Source organism: Cryptomeria japonica, chromosome 11, assembly GCF_030272615.1.
Source record: "Cryptomeria japonica chromosome 11, Sugi_1.0, whole genome shotgun sequence".
Taxonomy (NCBI): domain Eukaryota; kingdom Viridiplantae; phylum Streptophyta; class Pinopsida; order Cupressales; family Cupressaceae; genus Cryptomeria; species Cryptomeria japonica.
In genome coordinates, this window is record NC_081415.1 from 662,368,152 (window position 1) to 662,376,998 (window position 8,847).

The 8,847-nt window shown below is 38.0% G+C and overlaps 1 long non-coding RNA gene across 1 annotated transcript; it reads left to right on the plus strand.

Moving 5' to 3' along the window:
• Positions 1-911: 911 nt before the first annotated feature.
• Positions 912-2,333, plus strand: LOC131859975 (uncharacterized). Its single transcript, XR_009359547.1, has 2 exons — positions 912-1,923; positions 2,007-2,333. It is a non-coding gene; the product is annotated as an uncharacterized LOC131859975 (long non-coding RNA).
• Positions 2,334-8,847: the final 6,514 nt, after the last annotated feature.

Below are 8,847 nucleotides of genomic sequence, written 5' to 3' on the forward strand. Positions count from 1 at the left end.
GGTCGGCCACACGCCAAAGAACATCAAAATCAATGCTCAGGGCTCCGCAAGCTATGGAAGGGATCTGGTAGATTCCGGTAGATTACAAATGCAAATAGGTCCAGGCAACCGGTACTGGAAAACTGTCTCAGAAACCGGTAGTGATAACTTGCCAGATGATGATCCAAATGCTTCGTGGTTTGGGAATAAGGTAGATGATCAAGTCCTCAAGAAAAAATCCAACTCCTCGAAATTCGGTGGGCCAATGCCAGAAAATGCAAAATAAAATGCTGAAACTGCAAAATAGAAAGCAAATATTTTGGTTTGATGCAAGATTGCCAAGAATAGGAGATGCTCCTGCATCACAAACATTCCAAGAAGTTTTGTTTATTTTCATTATTTGATTGACTTCTATATTTCCATTGGAGCCTGGAAGCTGTGAAAACATTTGGGGATATTGCCACTCAACTTATTCCCTAACTTATCCTTATTGGCAGATCCAATTGGTCTACCTCTTTTTTTCTTAACCCCAAGCTCATGATCTACAGTAAGAAGAGGGGGGTTATTGGTTTTCTGCTTTTTATGTTTACAAGTGCATTTCTTAGATTTAGCAACCTTCTCCCCATACTGTTTCATAGCCTCCTCAATTAACTCTTCCCTTGATTGTGTCCCATAAGGCACCATTGCCCATGAGATTCTTTTCTATTCCTCAATTGGAGTGTTGGATCCATCTTTTGCCTCAAAATCCATTATTTGTTCACCACCAGTTGTGGTGTTGGTCCTATTGGAGCCCCCACCCTCACCACCAGTATGATTGGTATCCATCTTGAAGGGAGGGGTAGGAGAGACATCATCTGGAAGTTTTCTCTCAAGTAGGGAGTTAAAGAATACCTCCTTAGGGGATAAAGTATCAACTTTATCACTATGAGCCTCATCTAAATTCTTACTAGAGATGGATACTTCCTCTCTGGAGATAGGAGTGGGAGGCTTCAAGGGCCCACCACCATCACTGGTAGTGACCTTCTTGGGAGGGGGGACTAATTAATTCAACAACTTCTGAGATCTTTCTTTTGGAGTTTCTTGCCGTTTCTAGGATGCTCTGCATCCTGTCTCCAGTTTTATTAAGCTTTTTGAACTTTTCCAATATAATCTGCTAAGCATTCAACTTCCTGAGAGTGGAAGGAGGGGGCATTATGAAGCAAACTCTCTTCAGTTTAGGGCAGAGTTCATAGGGGGTGAAGAGATAGCATAGTATTTGCTCACTTTCCTAATTTCATAATAGAGAGCCTCAAGTTTGTCCATCAATGAGGGAGTAGGGGAGGAATCATTCGAATCCTTGGAAGGGTCTGGGCAGGATTCACCAGTAGGAGAGGTCGGGATCAAAGTGGGATCACAATCAGCGGGGATCAGTGGGTTAGGGTTAGATTGATCATTTAGATTAACAATTTTTGGGGGTTTCTTTTTAGAAATAGGGCAATTTCTTTTCAAAGTGGCCTTTTCTCTTCCAGATAAAACATGAGTTCAATCCTCTCATGTACTCGATAGGGCATGTTAAAATTTCATCTTGAAGCTCAATTTTAGTGTCATCTAGCAATTCTTTGCCAGGCTCAAAGGCAATCAACATTCTTGCGTTCATATGAAGGAGGAGCGATGTCGTGGCATCCATTTGCAACACATTACCAAGAGGTTCAACACATTTCCTTCGATTTTACTGTATTGTAATTTAACTTGTATTGTAATTGTGAGATATATGGATGTTTCCTTCGATTTTCTTCCTTAGAGAATGATAGTTTCTATATTTGCCCGACAGAGGTGTTGCCATTACTTTCCTTCCAAAAAAGGTTTGTGAATGCCTTTTTATGGGTGAAGTGTTTTGTCTTTGGCAGAAAGAGACAATTAATAGAGACAGACGAATTGAACATTAGGGGCCAGTGGTGCAGATATGTAATTTCTCTGATGCTGCATTTAGTTTTTATTTTATTTTTTATCTGTAAGTAAAATGTTTTCTTCATTGATGCTAATTGTAGCGCTGCCATGCAACAAGAGAAAAAAGATGGAGTCGTCTACTTGTAGGGTTTACAGGGAGGAGGTCTGGCCCAACAGCGCCATCGTTTTACTTCTACTGAAATTCAAAGATGTATGTTACGATTAGCATTGAGCGTGTTGCTGGGAGGGAATGGTTTAAATCTCACACATTGCTTATACTTTTAGGTTTAAAAGTGTTGAATGCTCAGAGTTAAGTGACATTTTTTAGGCTTAATATGTTGTGTAAGGTGTGTGGTCACACTAAGAATACACTTCTAGACTTAAAGATGTTAAACACTCATAATTAGACTAACATTATTTAGACTTAATATGTTGCTTACTGTATGTAGTTTAAAACTAACCTTCTTGAAATGGCGGTGAACAATGCCTGCGACACAAATTACAATGGGGTTCACAACAAATATAAATGTAACAGGCAGGGAAGTATTTTGGTTTTTTTTCGTCTTTGTTTGTTTTCCATATGATTCTAATTTGCATCTTTTTTGAAAACCATGTATAATGATTTGAATGCAAAATTTAGGAAGAGGTGGATTTATCAAAATATAGTGAATTTCATATTTTCACTCAAGTTTATAATTAAGCCATAATTTTTGGCGTTGAATGAAGTTGTAAAAGCATGGGAGGCTCTAGATTAACTCCTATATGGTGTTTTAATTGGATTCTGATTGAGTGAGGGTATTTAAAGAGATGCGTCAAAAGGGTGACCATTTCTCCCATGCCAGTGATTCAATTGAAAAGAGATTGAACCATGATCAAGAATCTAGGAGCTGGTTCAAACTTCATCATCACATCAACATCAACTGAATTAGAAATTTAGAATATAGCAATCAAAATTACAATACAATCCTTACTTGTAGCTGCATATCATTTTGATATGCAGATATCACAATAAACTTAAACTTGTCCCATATCAGTCACCATTTGCAAATTCTCTCCATGAGACCTAATGTAAGCTAACAATTTTTTTTAAACAAAGAAATTTTTTAGCTTATATTTAGGTTAAATTCGAGAATAGAGCACCAAAATTTTCTCTAGTGAATTTTTTTTATATTGAATTTGCAGATGGTGACTGATATAAATAAAACATGTTTATTGTGAGTTATAGATATCCATAATCCAGGTAAGGATTGTTGTAATTTGCATTGCTATGTTCTAAATTTCTAATTTAGTTGACCTTGAGTTTACTCCCAGATTTTTGATCATGGTTCAATTTTGTTTGGTAGATTTTCAATCAAATCACTAGCATGGGAGAAATCGTCACCTTTTTCATGAAATAGACATCTAGAGGGTTGCCAAGAAAGAAAGTTTGCTTTGAGTAAATTGCAGCCCAAAAGATTTTGGAAGAGTAGGAGGAGATTGCTCAAAAAGAGTCCACATGAGGCATCTCAACAAGCATTGCAAGGGCAGTAGGAGTCAAATTTTCATTTTGAGGATCAAATTAGCAGTTACAACGAAAATCACAACCATCAATTTTATGAAGATGTAAGTGCTCTGCAAACTCCTGAGCATTTTGGTATCTTTATTGAAATCCCCACTAAACAATCTCATGACAATGCTACACATATTTTCATGCTTCTGAACAGTTAAGGGTGCCGTTGCTTGCTTCATTGATTTTGATGAAGATTCAACTGTCTTACACACTCCAAAACGAGAAAATGATGGCAACTTTTTAGACTGTAATGATATATTGCAAGTTCAAACAAAATATGTGCATCTTCTGGCACGATTGCAACATTTGACAGTGTGATTGCTGAAGAAGAAATTGGAGAAGAGGCAAACCAGCATGAACAATTGTCTGGCGAGGATCTATCTTTGCAGAATGAGACACAAGTATGGGAATATAGTGATAGATTTGCATTTGAAAGCCAAACTAATGCTCTGGTACTGGCTGCAGTGACAAACTGGAATAGCTAAACCAATAAAGCATCATCTTGAAGAAATAGGAAGAACATATAAGATCTCAGAGGAAGTTGAGGAGAAGAAGGTGGCTTCTGAAGGAAGTGAGAATAAAATGACATTTGACCCTAAACCTTTGTTACCAAATCGAGCAACAAAAGCAGGAATATCTGAACCAAAAGAACATGATATCCGGGTAAAAGAAAGAAGAGATGGGGTTTTCCATGGAGGTGGTATTAATATCATAAATTAGATTTATTCTGTTTAGACAATTGTTAAACAATTGTTTTACAATTTTAAACAAGTTAGGCTTTTAAACTTTGTGGTAGCAGCATGATCTTGAAGAGAAAAAATACCTATACAATCAAGTTCATTTTACCGACAAAGCATGTCACATGAAATTTGCATCTCAAAAATGGATTTTAGAAAAAGTTAAATTTGTTTTGAATCTCGGTTTTTTTATATTTTTTTAATGAATTTGGTGGACTGACAGACATGATTAAATTTAGTACTGTAAGGTACATTAAGCAGTCGAATGAGGCTCCTAAATTATAATATATGTGATGTTTAGAACAGATGTTGATTCAGTTGCAATAAACATATCAGATGATTCTTGTAACTCTTTGGTTATTTTGTGACATATAAATATCTTATAACTGTTTTTTTACATCCTGATGCTGGATCATAGAGTGTGATCTAAAATGTTGATACAAAAATAAAATTCTCATACAATTGAATCTAAAAATCAATTAAACTAATAAACTATAGAAATCTGCTATAATTAATTAAACATTAATTTATCAATTCACATATCATAATACACGTTAAGTTAAAAGACCTTCCAATGTAATTAACATATCAATTATATTGATTGATACAATTATGTGTTGTGTCTGCATTTCGTATAATAAAATTTGCTTAAATGGTGGTGTACAGTGTAATGTTTTTGGAGGTAGCATGTTGTCTATATAGGCCATCTATTCAATTTTGTTGGCATGGTTCAGTTGTCATAGATACACCGTTGAGGACACTCATACAATGTGACAGACATTCCACTTGGCAATCTCTATAGCATGTGTTTTTTTTTCAAATATGCCTTAGATGGATAAGCAACAAATTAATCAAAGGGTCACGATTCTTTGTTTTCAAAGAGAGTTGCCTATGACAGTCAAAGTGAACGTTCCTTGTGCATGCAAATAGCCACAATTTGAAGAACCTGCTAAACTGGTTACTCTTCTTCACCGCGTACTTTCCATTTATTATACTTAGCTGTGGAAAACATGTTAAAGAGGGATAATTGCCAATACAGTTTGAGTAGATGGTTCTTTCAATCTAGAATTGTACGGTGGAGTTGAATTGAGCGTTCAAGGAAGAAAAGTAGCTCTTCTGTCATCATGTGAGGATATAATTACTGAAGTTTTATTCTTCATTACTAGTATCGTTAAATAGGTGTAAGAAGAGTTTGATAGCTTAACAGAACCTCAATTTTGAGCACCATATAATGCACGACCCATACAAAGCAGACATAGTAAGAGCAGAGGATGAACAAAGTATCACGCCCAACTGTTGGAAGTTGAAGTCTAACGGATTCCTTTCCTGTTTGCCACCAAAACACTTGGCTATTCATATTCTTCTTGGAAGCTCTTTAAGAGCTTATTGTAATTCATTTTCTAAAGTTGATTGCCAGAGCTGATTGCAACTGTGTAGATGTAAACCAGATTGGTGAATAATATAGTGATTCCCCTGCTTCAAGTGTGGATGTAGCCAATTGTCGAACCACGATAAATCTGTATGTTCTTGTTGTTTGTGTTGTGTATATTTAATTGTGTTTATCTGCTGTTTTCAATTTGATTTCTTCATCCTAACAATTGGTATCAGAGCGAGGTTAGATCACTGTTTAGATTTTGGTGTTTGAATTTCCAAAATCATGGAAGAATCGAAGATAGAGAAGTTCTCCGGACAGAGCTTCGGATTATGAAAAGTGCAGATGGACTCTTTGCTGATAAAGCAAGACCTTTCAATCGCGCTTGTAGGGATAGCAAAGAAACCAGTTGGGATGGCTGATGAAGATTTTGTAAAATTGGACAAGAAGGCGAGAGCGACAATTTTTCTCTCGCTGTCCAATAATGTTCTCTTCAATGTCACGGGTGATGCAACAACAAAAGAAGTATGGGATAGACTCTCAGCCATGTATGAGATGGCTTCGAATGCAAATAAAGTTTTTATTATGAAGCGCTTGTACAAACTGAAAATGAAGGAAGGTTGTGCTATGGCAAACCACATCAATGAATTTAATACATGGATTAGTCAAGCGACTTCGGTGGGGATGACACAAGATGATGAAAGCAAGGCTGTTTTGTTATTGTGTTCTTTACCAAGCAACTGGGATGGTGTTGTAACAATAGTTAGCACATCTATATCTGATAAAAATAAATTAGTTTTTAATGATGTAGCAGCTACTCTTCTCAGCGAGGATTCGAGAAGAAAGAATGATGAACCTTCATCCGGTGAAGCTTTAATGGTGGTCAGCACCGATAATAGAGGAAGAAGTCATAATAGAGGCAGAAATAATTACCATAGACGTTCGAAATCAACAAAGAGATCGAAGTCTAGAAACAGAAATGGTGAATGTTGGTTTTGTGGCAAAGCGGGTCATGTGAAAAAGGATTGCAAAAATTTCAAAAGAGCACAAGAGAGAGTGCGGGACAGCGAAGCAAATACAGTTTATGATAAAGATGATAGCGTCTTAATCCTTTCAACAACCAACATTACTCAGGATTCATGGGTGCTTGATTCCGATGCCTCTTACCATGCTACCTCATGTCTTGAAGCATTCATCAACTACCATGAAGGGCACTTTGGCAATGTTTTTTTAGGAGATAACAAAGCTTGTGAAATTACAGGCAAAGGGGATGTATTGCTGCCATTAGAAGGTGGTAAAACATGGCTGCTCAAAGATGTTCACCATGTCCCAAAATTGAAGCGGAATTTGATATCCGTTGGACAACTCTTTGGTCAAGGTCTAAATGTTAATTTTCTTCCGGATACATGGAAAGTAACACATGGTACCATGCTGATTGCAAATGGTAATAAAGTGGGAAGTCTTTACATTTTTAAGACTCATGGTGAAGTGGGAGCTCTAATGGTGATTGAGGACAACAAAGCAGATCTTTGGCATCAAAGACTTGGGCACATTAGCAAGAAAGGTCACCATGTTATGCATACAAGAAATCAGCTACCAGGCCTCAAGCTTGTGGACTTAGCCTTTTGTGAACATTGCCTCTATGGCAAACAAAAGAGAGTTAGTTTTTTGAAAGGTGGGCGTGACACAAAGACAACACTACTGGAGCTTGTACACTCGGATATTTTTGGACCAACCGAGGTAACCTCCATTGGAGGAGTTAACTATTTTGTAACATTTCTTGATGATTGCACAAGAAAAGTATGAATTTATATGCTTTCTAGGAAATCAGAAGTGTTTTCAAAATTTAAAATTTTTAAGGCATTAGTTGAAAATTAGATTGGGCATAAGATTAAATGTTTACAAACAAATAATGGTGGGGAATTTTGTTCACATGAATTTGATAATTTTTGTGCTGATAATGGAATTAGAAGAATCAAGGTTGTTCCATTCATTCCTCAAGTAAACGGTGCAGTCGAGAGGATGAATAGAACAATCCTTGAGAAGGCACAATGTATGTTATCTAATGCAGGTTTAGGCAAAGAATTTTGGGCATAAGCGTGTAACACAACAATGTACTTAATCAACCGAAGTCCATCATCTAAATTGGATTTTGGTATTCCGGAAGAGGAATGGCAAGGGAAGAGGATTTCATATTCGCATCTTCATGTGTTTGGATGCGAAGCCTTCTCGCATATACCCAAAGAAAAGCGAACGAAATTGGATCCAAAGTCGCTAAAATGTATCTTTGTGGGGTATGGAGAAGAGCAGTTTGGTTTTAGATTGTGGGATTCAGTTCACAAAAGATTGTTCGTAGCAGAGATGTAGTCTTTAATGAAACCTCCTTTCCCGCACTACAAGATTCAAATAAATCAGAGACAAAATTTGTTCATATGTCTCTATTTCAGAATGCGACTACTAGCACTCTGCCTCCGGTCTCTCATTCAGTGGGAGCTCCTATGACATCTACATCTGTTGAATACAATTCTCAGTCTAAGAATGAAGAAGGGAATGATGAAAATGTTTGGTCTTCTTATAATTTTGAAATTGGGGGTCTGCAAAACAGAGCAAATCCTCCCCAAAATAGCACTGATGTTGGAAGAAACTTGGAAGATCACCCTTATGGTGAGCAACCTGGATCACATTATTCCATTATGGATGGGCATCCTGCACGGTGCCCTGCACTTCCACCACATTCTGCAAATTATAAAGTATTCTCTCCATGGCATACACCTCATTCTCCACGACAGTTGTCCCCACACCTCGTAGCCCGCAGTCCTTCCCGGGAGTCTTCCACAGCTCCTTGCTGCCTTCCCCATGCTCCTCCCGTAGTCTACTCTCCCCGCGAGCTCCCTACTAGTCCCCATGCCTCCCCACCATGTAGGCCCTCCCTGCAGACTCCCTGCGACCCCCCAACAGCTCCAACTCCTTCGTAGGCCTACTCCCATCTGTTCCCCGCCTGCAAACCACTCCACGGGGTCGCCCCTGCAGAACTATCCTCTGTAGTCCCACCATGGGGTCATCCTCCAACGCAGACCATGGAGGATGCCACCATGGCTCCCCACTCTCTACAAATTAGAAAACCCCCTGTAGTGGGATATGGTGCCACCGCACCTAGCTCTCCTCACACACTTAGAAGGCAGGCAGAGCAAGGTCTTCATTCTCACAATTTGACAGCATCAAATATGGACAAAAATCCACAGGTCAGTAAAACTCCCAGACAAATTAAAAATGGGAGAGATGTT